Source organism: Amphiura filiformis, chromosome 8 (assembly GCF_039555335.1).
Source record: "Amphiura filiformis chromosome 8, Afil_fr2py, whole genome shotgun sequence".
In the NCBI taxonomy this organism is placed as follows: Eukaryota; Metazoa; Echinodermata; class Ophiuroidea; order Amphilepidida; family Amphiuridae; genus Amphiura; species Amphiura filiformis.
This window is the reverse complement of record NC_092635.1, coordinates 39,378,871-39,394,439: the sequence shown is the minus strand read 5'-3', so window position 1 is coordinate 39,394,439 and position 15,569 is coordinate 39,378,871. Positions and strand designations below refer to the sequence as shown.

At 35.4% G+C, this 15,569-nt stretch overlaps 1 protein-coding gene across 3 annotated transcripts in view; it reads left to right on the top strand.

Moving 5' to 3' along the window:
• Positions 1-15,569, top strand: part of LOC140159007 (ras GTPase-activating-like protein IQGAP1) — a 142,563-nt gene that overhangs the window by 5,289 nt on the left and 121,705 nt on the right. The window lies entirely within an intron of this gene.

Genomic DNA, 15,569 nt, shown 5'->3' with positions numbered 1-15,569 from the left:
TTAGGCGCGTGAAAGTCGATTCCGAGTTTATCGTCCCCCGCCCGCTGCACTTTGTGGAAACCAAAAATTCCCGCGTCAAATGTTCAAAAATGCCAAAATAATTCATTATTTTCAAAATATCAGTGTTTTCACCAGTTTTAGCAATTGGAAACATATATTTTTGTTTGTAAAACATATATTCATAACTTGGAAGCAAAACCAGGCTCTTTTCTATCTTTTCTAGTCCTGACCCATATAAAAAACATGCTTATAAATCACATGTATGAGTTTGGTTTTAAATCAACACGCATTTTAGGTCAATAATGAAATCTGATGAAATAATGAAAAATGAAAAATGAATAAGTCACCTCACCAACTTGGGAAAAAAAAGTGACGATAAACTCAGAATTGACTTTCATGGGCCTTATCTAGTGAACCAGGAGCCAATTTTAAAGAGCTAGGAGTACACATTAAATACAAAAACCGGTTTAACTACCAGGCTTTAATGATTTTGGTGTGGACCAGGAGCCAAAATGTTATTACCATTGGGTAAATGGCTCCTGGGTGCCTGCTTCTTTTGAGGCTTGGAGTTGGTGTAATTTGCAGTGTCGTGGAACTTAGTGGATATGATCTGTGTAAGCTTTTTGATACAATTATGAATTTGTTGTATTTAGCACACATTTTTAAAGGAAATTCTAACATGAAGATTTGTGAGTGTTTCCACAAACATCTAGACAAAATAACATGGATTTTACAATACATGTATGTCCTTGTGGTGTTAACCAATAAATGTTGGTATTTACCCAGTAAATCATTCAACACCGCATTCCAGACACTCATCAGTGCAAAATTATGGAATATGATCTTCATTTGTGGCATTGTTTTTTTAAAGACACTTCTTGTTTTAGTCTGATTCTTGCAAAATGTTACAAAAGTATTTTGTGACATATTGTTGAATCATATGTTTTTGTCCCCATTGTACAATTTAGGGGCAGTTAAAATGAAAGTATATGTGTTTTCAGGAAATGAAATCATGTTCCAGGATATTTTGGGGTGCATGTAACATGTCGGTATGTCCATATTTAATAGTGATCTAGATACTAGTATAAAAAAGTGACGATATATATAAAAACTTCCATGTTTAATGAATGAATTGCATTTTGAAAAATTGAAAGTGAAAGTTTTCAATTGCATTTTTAGATTGATGTTCCTGTTGTGTCTTCAAAATCTGTTATTTACACAATGTATAATTGTTCTTTGAGCAGTGGCATAGCCAAGGGAGAGGGCAGCTGCCCCTGTGAGAAGTCTTGTCCCCCCTTCTTTCCCCCATGTGGGAGGCCTTTTTTGTAATTTTTAGCCCATTTTTTACCATTTTCGTCAAATTTTGAACCCCTGGAAATTTGCCTTGCCCCTCTTGCCCCCCTGAAAAAATCCTGGCTATGCCACTGTCTTTGAGACAAAATCTGGATATTGTTTTTGTCGGTTATTATCGTTATTAGATAGAAAAGTTGTAATGTGAACATGGGAACACACTCCTCCAATCTGCATGCATGGATCTGATATTTAACCTCATTTATTGGATGATGAATTCAAAACCCAAACAATTGCAAGCCTTATAGCCATGCACTACAAACGTTTCCATGGCAACTTCCCTTCATAGTGGTGAGAAAATGTTGGCTGTTTATATCCTAGGATTTAGTAAATTTTTAAACACTGTCAAGTAACAACACAGTTTTTGCAGTGGGATTTAACAACTTCTATATTTCCTCACAAAACGAACAAAATTAATTTGCTCATGAAAATTTAAGTTGTGTTTCAATATCGTGTGACCTGGGTTCACTGAAAATAGAACTGTTATTCTCAAATACTGAATATCTTGTTGTAATCAAAGTGCATGTCCTCTGGGTGCCTAGCTGGATATCGGCAAATAGGAATTCCAACTGCGCCTTAAGTCTTGACCACAGTTACATTAACGCATTGTAGGCCTAATGCCGGATATTGCTTGCTTTTCTAAGTTTACTCAATTTTAAGATGATAATTATAATTTCAAGTGAAATAAAATAAAATTTAAATTAATGATAGATAAAATCGTAGTTTGTTTCCCAGGACTTTTTTGTTCTGTTTGAATGAATTTATCATGTAGTTTGCCTCAAATTTTGTCACAAAAGTGTAACATTTTTGAAATGTTTATATATTTTTTGTTGGAAAATCAGACTTTGAGTTTTATCATTTGATTGCAAAGATGTTGAACTCCAGAAACGCACAGATTCTAGAATCTTTGCTTTTACTGAAAATCTAGACCTTACAATCTTGTTCATTCAAATAATATTTGGTCTCTTTTAGAACAAAAAAGAGAGGACAACAGGTAAAGTACAAATACAAAACGTAATTGTTTGAAAATTGCACAGCAGGTCCCTGTGCCAATCTAGACAACTGGTCACATGTGTCAGTAATGTTTAAAACATGTCTGTTTTGTCAACATGTGTTTGGAGCAGGATCAATGCAGCGTAAAAGTAGAAATAAAGCATATCCAAAGCCGGTTAAATTTGATACTCTATGTAGAATTCCAACATGCCACATGAAATTCAATTTTTAAAATGATTTATTTTTGCAGGGCAGTTAATTGTAGGAAATAAAATGTTACATTGTATGAGAAACCTTAAATTTAACATTGAGAACAAGTTTGTAAAAGACATTTCAAACCAGTAGGATCTTGTTTTTCTAAGAGAAAGTTGTGAAATTAAAAAATTATTTCGTCAAATTAAAATACCAGTAATTCAAACAAGTGGAAGAAACCAGAGCAAGCATGAGACAGTAGCATGAGACAGATTTGAAAAGGTATTTGCGGTCATCATTTCATTTTGGTCATATGAACAATAGTTCTAAGGCAATAGAAACTGATTCATTCCCACTCGGTTGGTAAGCAGTTTGTTTATTTGGATCGTGACATCAGGCATGCATTTTCAAATCTCAGCAGGGATTTGTGGGAAATACATACCAAATTATTGAGTTTATGTTGTATTTTTAATTTTAGTAAGGGTTAGATAAGTGTCTTTTTCTTAGAAATGGCAGGTTTCTGTTCTTTATGTTATCAATGGTTTCAAGAAGCATTTCAAAGAATTTTTTAACTTTGATCCTAAGCTTTCAACATTCATGATCAAATGCAGTTACCATGATTTTTTTAGTCCATGTTTAATATTGCCTCTTTCAAGTACCAGTGGTTTCCTATTTGTTCATGATCAGCCATCACCAACTTCCTGAATAAGTGTTGGAACAACCAGCGATGTGACTGCCTGCCAATATCGGGTTGATATTTTCTTCTCAGGCTTTTATGGAAATTAAAGTTACAAACAAGGGAGTCATTTTGATGGGAATTGAGAAAACAAAATCAAAGTCGAGATTCATTATCAACGGTCCCCAATCGAATTGTTGAAAAACTGCAGATGCCCACCCCATCAGGTTTGGTGTCCCTCCCCAGATGATCAAATGACGTGTTATGTGTACAGGAATAGAGATTTGCAGGAGTACAGTTAAGATTCTCATCTAATAAAACTTCAAGATGATTATACTTGAATATGTAAATTCTTTTCTGAGTGACTTGTTCTATCCTGGACTAAGGCCTTGCAAAGGGTATAGAAAAGTAGCCTATATTTTAAAGGTATAACATCAGTGTCCATAGTTATCAAAGCTATCCTCAAATGTTTTGCCATCATTATATTATGCTTGACCTGCACAATGGTTCCATTTATAGCAAAAATCCTGTGCAGGAGATACATGTGAATGTCATCAAATTCTGGGCGAAAATTCCAGAATATTAAAGGATCTACATTGTAAGCATGACTGGTACTGCTTGATTGAAAGGTGGTTGGGAAAGATTAAAAAATGAACTTATCATCACTGGGTGCTGGTTTGTAAATAGCTCCTAAATTTAGGATTTCCTGTAAGGCCTGGATTTTTACCTTTTGCCATATTTCTATTGCAACATCTTCCTGTACCAAGGTTCAATGCAAATAAATTATTCATGTGATTATGATTGACTCATGGAAAACCCCTTTTGTAGAAAATTTATTATGAAAACAATAATGCAATAGCAAGTGATTTGGGTTATACATTTGTAATGGATTTCTCAGAGGTAAATGGGGCTTTAAAATTGATGTTTATTATACTTAATTTTGAATTGAAGGAGGGGGCAAAGAAAATGTTGGTGAAGTGAAATCTGAACTGGCTCACTGTGAATTGCAATCCTAATTACCTATCTCTGCCACAGTGGCATAGCCAGGACTTTTTTTGAAGGGGGAGGCAAGGCTACTTTGAACTTCAAGAGGAGGGGGGGGGGTATGTATGGGAATTGTAAAGAATGGGCTAAAAAGGGCATGAAAATCTTAAATATCAGCAGGGTGGTCAGCATCCTACAGGCTAGATTCTCACCTTGTGCAATAGTGTTTGCTACTGACCGTGTAACTATATTACCCATAGGGAGAGAAACTACTGGGAACCACACACTCTTGGAAACCATAGTGGTAACACACTCACTTCACTCGCTATTTGCGGGGCGTCACGGTTTGTGAATGGGGCTTGTGCCCTCTCAATCGCGAGTAGTCTTTGACAAAGACTAGGTGGGCAACTGTGCTACACCACTGCCTTGCCATTGTTATTATGGTTGAAATCAGATTGCTATCAATTTGCTATTGTTATCTCTTCTATAGTAAGAATTCAGCCAATTTTGTTCAAGTCAACCCATGTCAAATCTAAATAAGTAAAATATAAAAAAATGTTGTTCGATTTAACGTGCGCTTCAGCTAGGCATGACCTAATTATCAGCACACTTCAACAATTATTCCGCTGCCATTAGGATATATCAGAATCATTTCCACTTCACCAAGTCTGCAACTGATGCGCAGGTACTCTCAGAGACTTAGATTGTGATTACCCCCAGTAGCTCCCCATTTTACACCTGGGTGGAGTGAAGCAATTGGGAATAAAGCTATCTTGCTCAAGGACGCAACACACTAGCCATGGTGGGGCTCGAACCCGCAACCTTTCAATTATGAAGCTCGTGCCCTAACCATTGGGCCACAGTGCTTCCAACAAATACAGCCAAACCAAGGTTTGTCAAATTGTCTGTAACAGGAGAAGTATAAGAATTATTGGGATTTCAAAAATGGTGAAAGGTTATGTAATCACTAAATTACACTTTATTATAAGAATAAAAAATTCTTATTTTATAGGTACTGGAAAAAAACACACCTTTTCAAAGCAAGTTTTAATATATAGATAGAGATTGTTGAGCACTGGACTGTATGCACATTAATTTGTCATTTTTCATGCCTCATTGGTTTGAATGAAAACATGCATTCCAAAAGTAGGAGTGTAAATATCCCCAAGCTTTTGTTTACTAGCGATTGGTTCAGTAATAAAACTTTAAAATGGAATTTTCCAAGGATATTTGAAATTATTCTGTGAGATTTTGGAAGGTTTCAATAGTCATCACTCAGATAGTGATAGAATTTGTGAGAATCAGCATGGTGGAGTTCATTTTAATGTGAGAAGCATGTGAACAAGATGATGTAGAGAGTGGATTTGTTTTTATTTTATTTATTTTGTGTACACTTTCCTATCAACTCTGATACCCATATCCAGTGTTTACTCTCTCTGGAATTTGGGTGCGCCAAATGAAGCATTTTCCCCCAAAAATGGCACAATTTTGGCTCAGTAATACCTCAAATTGACTAATTGTAATACAGCATTGCAAATTTGTGTGCGCCAAATATAATTTTCACTGGGCCAAAATTGCGCCATACAGCCTCTGAGTAAACACTGCCCATATCAGATCTTTACCTGAATCTCCTTTGTGGTCTGTTTCGGGAGGGGGGATACCATCAAACTATTGCGATGAATAATCATGATAAACAGAATGGAGAAACAAGAATAGTGGGAACAACTTCAGGACCCAAGCGTGTCTCCACATGGAGTGACCGTTTAAACAAACAAACAAACAAACAAACTTTTAGTAACAAGTGACCAAGGATCTAATGATATGAAATGGTATGAAATGATGCAAGACACACAAGTGACAGTGTACACACTAGAACAGGATGTGAAACTTGTTGCCATGGTTACTGATACTAACCCATATGAATCAACAATATGAAACCATCCCTTCTGCACATGTAGATCATCAAACTCTATGATGTGATGCTGTAGGCCTATATCAAGTAGGAGCAATAGCGAATCCTTAAAAGAGTTTATTTTCGTTGGCTAGTCAGACTTCAAACATAATGTAGTTAGGTCAAGTTTAGCTGTATACTGTAGTGCACTTGGCTTGATTGTTTAGATTTGCCATAAGTACACCCTGGAGAGTCTACTGTAGGCGTAACCAGGTGTGATAGGGGTTCATGCATGACATACTGTGCATAAATAAAATAGGCCTAGACCAGATATGAAAATCTGACATGGAACATGTTTACATCATGATGATAAATGTATAACATGAGAACTAGTGTTGATTGGATGACTAGACTAGGGGGAAATTGGCCTAGATTCTTAAAAGGGCATTTCATGATCCACAACATCCTCCCCCCTGTTTTTCTCAAAAAAAGTTGAGATTTTTATATCACTGGAAACCTCTGGCGATGTAATGTTTATGTACAAAAAATTTCTTGCAGATTAATTTGTTTAGCAAAGATATCGTGAAATTTGAATTTCGTTCAGGTATACCAGAACGAAATTACAACACATTGTCTATGGAGCAGTGTAATACACATAATCATGCATAACTCGCAAACGGTCTTGTGGTACATTACAGGTGTCAGATGGATTCATGCATGATGATTTTAAAAAGCATCCACATTGGAGGACATACAAGTAAACATTTAATGAATTGAAGAACTGACTGCATTGTAGGTTAAAGGTAGATGAGGTTTTGTTGGTCGAAACAACTCAAAAATCGATTTTCATTATCTAAATCAATATATTATTGAAAAATAACACTTTGATGTTTTGCAAAAGTTCATTCTACAAATCACATACTTTGAAAACTTGCTTGATTTATTGTTGTTAATGAGTTATGTACGTTTTGCAAAGGTGTTGTTGTTTCGGCCCTCTTTACAACATGACTCAAGAACCACAGGACCTACAAAAGTATATCTGTGATATTTGAATTCTTACACACGCTCGCTATGAAATGATCAATGCAATTCTTGCCAAAGTTCACTACCATTTACAAGATGCTGTAAACTACCAAATCGCAACAGTTTAAAATAGTTGCTAACCTTAAGTATGTGTACGACATTTTAAGTGCTCAAGTGCAAGCAACGCTTAAGTCAGGGATGGATGTAGGCCTGTACATTGTCATTAGGCGTGTTTCTATTGGGACCGTTTACCGGTAAAAAGACGGTAAAGGGATTATTTTTGCTCAATAGAAACTGACCTTCCCGCTATTTACCGGTAAACAGGGGCGAGTTTTTACCGGTAACGTTTTCCTTCTTGAGGAAGGAAAATAGCGGGGCCGCTTACCGGTAAACGTCAATAGAAACTCACTCCGTTCCGATTGAATGCGCATACCGGGAAGAAAACGGAAGTTGAGTCGCGAAATTGACCTCTGCATCATCAATGAGCTAGCTTGTTTATGTATTATACCATGATTATACCATTCCGTTCGCCAAATTCTTAGGCCTAATCACATACAAATATTTGACTCACTTGCTATAAATAAAGTAAATGGAAGAAATATTCATAATGCATTATTCCTGCATTATACATATTATGCTAAATATTTAACATTTTGATGTATGACCCTAGTAAAAGCCATGAAATAAAACAACAACAACAACATCAGCGGATGAATCCAGCTGTGCATGCGAAAAAAAAAAAAGAAATCAACTCGGATCCGCGGCGGTGTGTGCTTCAGAAAATTAGAAAGATTTAATGAATTTAATATTATGTTGTTGATGTTAAATTACTATTCGCTAAAAAGAATTAACTGAAATTAAACTGTGAAAGATTAAATTCTAAGACCTATTTTTTTTTTCGCGCAACAATACTGAGTACTCACGTCGATATCACTGAGGGGGATTTCCCCAATGGCGTAATTTGATGTACGAGAACGAATGAAAACGCTAATATAAAAAAGCTTAAAAACATTATTCTTCAGTCTTCTTTTCTCATGTTTGCTACCTCATTTTAGCCAAACAATTAAGAAAATACTACAATATTAAAATCCACAATGCTTTGCGATTGACCTGGGATTGACCCCAGTGCACGACCTTTCGTCGGCAAACTTTCGAGGTGTATCAATCGCTGTTCATCGAGTGTTTACCGGTAAACAACATGCAATGGAAACTGACCGTTATCCGCCTTTCGCCGCTATTTGACGGCGAACAGTTTTACCGGTAAAATGCAGGGGACTCAATAGAAACACGCTAATAGGGGCTTTGGATGTGGTGGAGGGAACATTCCAGGATTGAGGTGACATTTGATGGGTTTTTTTAAGTGGATAGGCCTATATTACATCTCTTTCACTTTTGATTTGATCAAATGAAACCACAAATTTTGCAATCTGAGTAAATTGCAAGCCCTTTTCCAAAGTTTTGACAAAAAACCTCACCAAATTGGAGTTCAAAGAAAATGGGCATAAATGATTGATGCATTACCTGCCTTTCTTGTAATATTCAATTGTCAAGTTTGTGGCAATAAATTGGTACTATAAAGGTGATCTAAATATGAAATGGCCAAATGGATTGTGTTGCTTTCTTACCACATTTCTTACACCAAGTGACTTTACCATTTTCAGCTCCCAGTTTATGACTTCAATGTAATTTTACAATAAAATGGAATGAAGATCCTCTATAGATCAGATTATAATCTCCAATTCATAGTAAAATGGAATGAACTAACATGTGCATGAAGGTAGGCCTCTCTTTTTGGGAATTTACAGAGGAATCGCAGACAAACTTTGTTATAAAGTTTTCTGTTTTTAGTGGCTGAACTTGTCATGGATAACTGTTGGCTAGACTGCCAGCCAGGTAGGTCAAGTTTAAAAGCACTCAAGCCTGGCTTGACCTTGGCCTGTTTATTGAGTAGTACAAAATAATGTCAACCATTGCATAATCTAAGCTCACCCAAGGTGTAACAGAAATGATTTCAGGATAATTATTTCTTGTAAAAATGTTGATTAGCTTGTAGTGATTTTCCAACTTTTGCAGAAAATTTACAGAAAATTCAAGATTTTTTTATTAGATTCATATAAAGCCTGCAACCGGTTAGTATCATGGGCCTACATGTACATGACTACATGTGTTGTGTCAACTATCAATGACAAATTAACCTTTGGTGCATATTTAGGGATGGACTATTATCGCACAGAAAAACGCCAGAAAGGAAATACAGTCAGTGCTTTTAATAATTAGTCAACTCTTGTTATGACCATATCATAACAAAACTTGTGGGTATTTGTAAACAAACAAGTTACTAAGTGAAGAGGTGTTAGTCAAAATATTGTGTATTACTACTAACTAGTATCTTTTCAATGCCAAGGCAAGGTCATACCAAGGGAGTTGTTATCATTTTCACAAAAAAAACCAAAAAACACAACAAAAACAACAACATAAAAAAACCCCAATATGTGGGCATGGAGTTAGGAAAAATTGGTCAATGAGAATTTGAATGATCAAGCTATTTTGCAAACTTTTGTAGTTTTCTTTATAATCTGTGGTTTGCCATTGAAATACTTAAATTTTGTTGAACATTAATTTTCACATTTTTCATTCTCATTACAGAGCTACCATGAAAATAAAAATGCACTGGAAAAAAAGCTCTTTCACTTCTGTGTACAAAAACTCATAATCACCAAAGTAGTTTGAAAATCGGCAAGTTACCACTGTGGCAATAGATAGATACCGTGTTTATAAATAATCATTATCATTAATTACGATACAACAATTTGACCAATTTTAGCGGGTTTCCAAGGAAATCCTAATAATGTATGGTGTCATCTGGATGTGATATTGTGGTCATTTGTTATCAAATTCTACACAGAAATAAGCTAAATTGAAACTAATTTAGATTTTTTGATTAAAAGTTGTGCCAATGAATTGGAAGTTTCCTGTGGAGTAACATTGCTGCTTTAATTTGGACCAAATACTTCCTTTGACTGGGAGATATTGTGATAGCTCCAGTCCTTGGAATCATCTAAAAGGCTATCATCATGATTGTGCGGTAGGCCTATATATTTTTTCATAACAAAACCAATTCAGAGTTTTGAACATGTTTATTTGAATGTGTGGGAATTATTTTGAGTGGGCAGTTGGGATTTATCAGTTAACACACCAAGAGACGCATGTATGTAATATAAAGCATATCTGCACGCCTATTAATACAATAAAATAGGTTGGTTGGTTGGTGTTAATGATTATGTGAGCTATATGATGAAGTTAATTTATAGGCCTTCCTATTATTGTATTTATTTACATGTAATAATTGTGCACATCAAATCATCAAAAGTGGTAAAAGTCAAAGTGGAAGATGTCCTTAAATATGTCACCCTAGCAGGACTAGGACCAGTGGCGTAGCTGCCGGGGGGGGGGGGCAATTGCCCCCCCTGGCAAAAATTGCGTATTTGGGCCCCCGCCCCTAGTGTAAGGAAAAAAGAGGAAAAAGGAGGAAGAAAGAGGAAAAAAGAGGAGAGAGAGGGGGAGAGAGGGAAAGGAGGGGCAGAGAAATGGGGAATCCATACAATATGCAATACCATACGATTATTATCAATAAGCCTGGCAAAAATTGTCTATTTAGGCCCCCCCCCCCCCCCCCAAGTGCAGGGAAATTTGGTGGATTTGGGCCCCCGCCCATACCGGCTTGCCCCCCCCCCCTGGAAAAAATCCCAGCTATGCCGCTGACTAGGACATCGGACACACAAAAATGAGAAAGAGAGTTTGTACATGTACCTACAAGAATATTAAACCGTTATCAAAAAGAATATGAAGTCAAGATACAGCCCAAATTAATTCTGTAAATTATAAGTTTAGAAGATAAAATGAGTATGTTTGATCTAATGTTTTGATGTTATTCTTGACCCAAAATAGTATTCTGAGTATACTCAATTGATTGAGTGAACTTAAGGGCTGGGGTATGAACGTTTGGACAGTATTTATTTTGGGACATCAGAGCACATCAGACATATCGAATTGCACTCTGAATACGAAGAATGTCATTCTGATATCAAATAATTTTGATTTTTTGAAATTCGCAATTTAATACAAATTTTATGGCAAATCATTAAAATTGATATTTTTGATATTTAACAGTACTTGAAGTAAACTTTATAAATCTGATGATTTATACTTAAAGTGTATGTAGGTGGGATAAAAAGCCGACGATCAATTGAAAATTTTGACCTTTCGTATTGAAGATATGGATTTTTTTTCCCAAAAAAAAAAAAAATTAGGTCAAAAAAATCCATATCTTCAATATGAAAGGTCAAAATTTTCAATTGATCGTCGGCTTTTCCTTCCTGCTACATACACTTTAAGAATATATCATTAGATTTATATAATTTACTTCGAGGACTGATATATCAAAAATTTGAAAAATATCAAATTTTTATAATTTGTCATAAAATTTGTATTATATTGTGATTTTCAAAAATGAAAATTATTTGATATCAGAAAGACATGCTTCAGATTCAGAATGCAATCGATAGGTCTGAGGTGCTCTCATGTCCCACAAAAAATACTGTCGAAACCAATAAACGCTCATTTTAGATCCCTTAAAAAAGTTTGAGGCTAAATATGACCTAAATATTAAAACATGGGTCAACTATAGTTTCCATTATATTTTTAAGCCTTTTTTATGGGTCATGTCATGCTCCAGAAATAACTATCTGTGTCTGTGTGCTTTCCACACATACACATGTGCTTGCTATTTATTACACCTTGATATAATTCAATATAAAATATAGGTTTCCAAAAAAATGAAAATATTTCCATGTGCTCTACAGTTGTTGGCAATATAAACCATTGCATCAGATCAGTCTGCACTTTAACCCTTAAGTTATAAAGAAGTTCATATTTAGCTTTATAAGGTAAACATGTCATAAGTTCATGTCCCTGTGAAACACAGAGATGCAGAATTGAACCCAATTTCATGGTATATCTGCTGGGTATATCTGATATACCTTTCCTTCATCTTCACCCCTCTATATGTGGATTTATTTCATAATGTTTTGTAATATTTGTTTAAAATGCACACAGACTGGCAGAAGGTTGCCATCAATATAGCTTCACATTTTCATTATTATAACTTCTGGAAAATGAATTTTAATTGAATTTTAAGACTGTTAAGTTGCAAGTATAACCAGACTTACGATTATACTCGCAAAACAACATTTGCATGGGGAAGTTGGGTGGGTAGGTAACTCATCCTCTGAAGGGATGCAATCTGAAACTTCTCTGTATGCCTAAATGTAAACAGCATATTCTCTGTAAATGCTTCATGAGGGTACAGGGAGTAAGCAGCCAGATCCCCCACCCCTCCAATTGTGTTGCTGCTCAATTTATCCATGAAAAGATGGCTAAACTCCATTTAAAAGCAAACAAATTATGCAAGTGCACAGGAAAACCTGCCACCTTTCTGGATAGAAAATATTTTTATGCCATGAATATACTTTGAAAGATTTCTAACTATTTGCTACTATTAACCCTGCTAAACCTATGTGTTTATTTATAGACAGACCAGCCCAGCTTGTGTCACATTTACTTAGCTTTTGTCTTAAAGCTCATATCCAAGTTAATTGGCTGTGTGCAATGTACTACACTCCTTAGTTACAGATGTTGCCTTTTGTTTATGGTTGATGAAGTTCATGTTCGGGCCATCTGCACTAATTTTGCTCTAATGTTTAGAAAACAATTTTCAGCAGGGGATGTCTAGGAAATTTTATACATTGTTTATAAACACTGGCAAATATGGTGTCATTTGTACTATCTTGCTCAGCATTTTTTTTATTTGTCCACACACGCTAGTCGCTAGATATTGTGTTACAGTAAGAGAATTCTTTGCATTATTCCCCAGCGAAGTGTTACGTGTAATCCGATTATCACCATGTCAACTGGATCACTCTTTGGAGTTCTACACCACGATCGAAATGATCACAACACAAAGTCTATGGCATGTACTACCAATTCCAAAAGGTGCGTGATCCAGTTAGCAGGGAGTTACGTAACCACTTCGCTGGCGAATTATGTTTTGATGAATCCAAGTGTGTGAAAATATTGGATCCAATTTTATATCAATATCATTGTTTTCTGCACGATCCTGTTGCTAAAATGGTAGTTTGGGCCACCCTGATCAGTCACAGTATGAACATAATAAATTAAATGGATATCTTAAATTCACAAGCAACTGAATTTATTATCTGCTGTTAAATATTTTACTTGCAGAAGTTCTCTATCGAATTTCAATAAGTGCCCCAATGAAAATTTTCAACTGACAACTGTTTAAGAGTTGTGAAATTCATGAAATACTTATTCAGCATTTACATTATTTACAGAGTAATACAGTTACTGACTTCCTTTTTTTTAACTATGTGTTTGCTAAGTTACTTTGACATCCGTGTTGGTGAATCATGCAACATTGTTACTCACATTGCTGCAAGATGATAGATCCAGGGTGGCCATTTCATATATGACTCCCTTAAATCCCAAGAAATGATGTGAGTGTTTAAACACGGTGGTGCAACACTGCATGTTTAAAAATCCGCAATGTTTTGACAACTTTTAAGGCAACTTTCTGTGGCTTTAGATCTTCTGATATTACTAGTAGGTCAGAAGGAAATTTGTAACATATGTGCAATATGACATCTTTATCGGGGAAGAAGATCCATGTCAAGTCATCTAGGCTACGCTACATGTACAGTCTCCAGAATGACAGTTTGTTATGGAACCTTTGATTCAGGATAGAAAACTTCTGTCCCTTGGTCTTTAAAACAATCTACATTTCTCCCCAATCTTGTATTGTGTGAATTCAGAATCTTGAGGTGCATTATTAGATCATGAAAGTTGGAGGTTCCTGTTTATAATTCTTGTGTCCATCTAAAACTAGACCAGTTCGCATACCGTTAGACCCCTCAAATGGAATATATCTTGGATCATCATGCAGGTATCGGAGTCCCAACACTATGCTAATTAATGTCGATCACCAGATGTATCCATATTATAAATGTAAATCATTTCAATCCCTTTGGCAAATGTGCCAGCAGTTATACAAATAACTATGCTATTGTGATTTCATACTATTTCCTCTCTTCAAAATCCGAGCTTTTCAACAGAAAGATTTGTAAACAGAAAAAATAAATAGTGTTATAAAATATGTGGAAAGCCTCCATGACTGCTGTGTGGAATCTGTGCAGCTGCTGGTGTTGATTCTGTAATGGTAGTTCCCAGAGCCATTTACAAATTATTAATTGAATAAATATGGGAATATTTCTAATTATTTATATCAGTATGGATTGGCAATGAGAGTAATCAGTTAGTTTAACTTGCATGTATCAGTCCCAAGCTAATCATTAACTTTGATATTTGTTTTGTTTTCATTTTGCCAATTAACTCATGATGTTGTTTATTTACTTATCAAATTATCAATTTATTTTTCTAATTGTGTGAACTTGTAGGTAAATTTATTTTTTGAAATAAGAAATATTTCCGCATTTCTCTTTTTTCAAATCTTGCGATTTTACAAATGCGCATGCAAGCTTTGAGACAAACCTTTTTTTTTGTTTGGCCTAATATATCTACAACATTAATATTATGAATATGGAGTATTTGATATTAATGTTGCAAATAGCAATTATAGAATGTTATTTAATTCTACCCACAGAGGTCGGTATACACAAGAGTCGCATTAGTGTACATGTTCACGTAACCTCCTTCAACTCATTTGCATAAAATTGGATACCAGGATCGTATTCTGATTCGTCCTGCCTTCTAACCTGTTCTAATTAGCATACTTTTGGATACCTCCATATTTGGTATTACCTAATTAATTATTTATACCTCTATGTTGTTTACATAGTGACGTCATTAGAGCTGGTCACTTCGTCAAACATCCGACGAAAGAACGTTTGCAGTTTTCTTTTTATTACTGTTATATCGTGAAATACCATATAGCTGACGTGTTAGTCCAATATGATAGGAAAATATTTCTGGCGATGACCCCATGTTCACATTAGCTCAATAAGCTGTATTTTCGCTGGAAAGGGGCCGGGACTTGTTGGCCATTTTGTTTGCAAAAGGCATGTTCTTCTCCCGCGTTACCCGGAAGTGGCAGCACCAGAACAAATGACGTCATTTCTGGATATCAGCCGGGACGGTTACGTTCACTGCCGTGCATCAGTATACGCATAAGCGTATCTAGGTTTTACTAAAGTAAAACATCTTTGATTCTACCTCACTAGTATAGTGTTAGAAAGCATTAGCAGATTCAATTATGGTTGTGCTCTCAATTAAACATGTTGACAACATGTCCTAGACAGAGGCTGCATTGGTACTTATGCAAATAAGACAGACTAATTAAAATAGGGTAATAATGTTATTACAAATTGC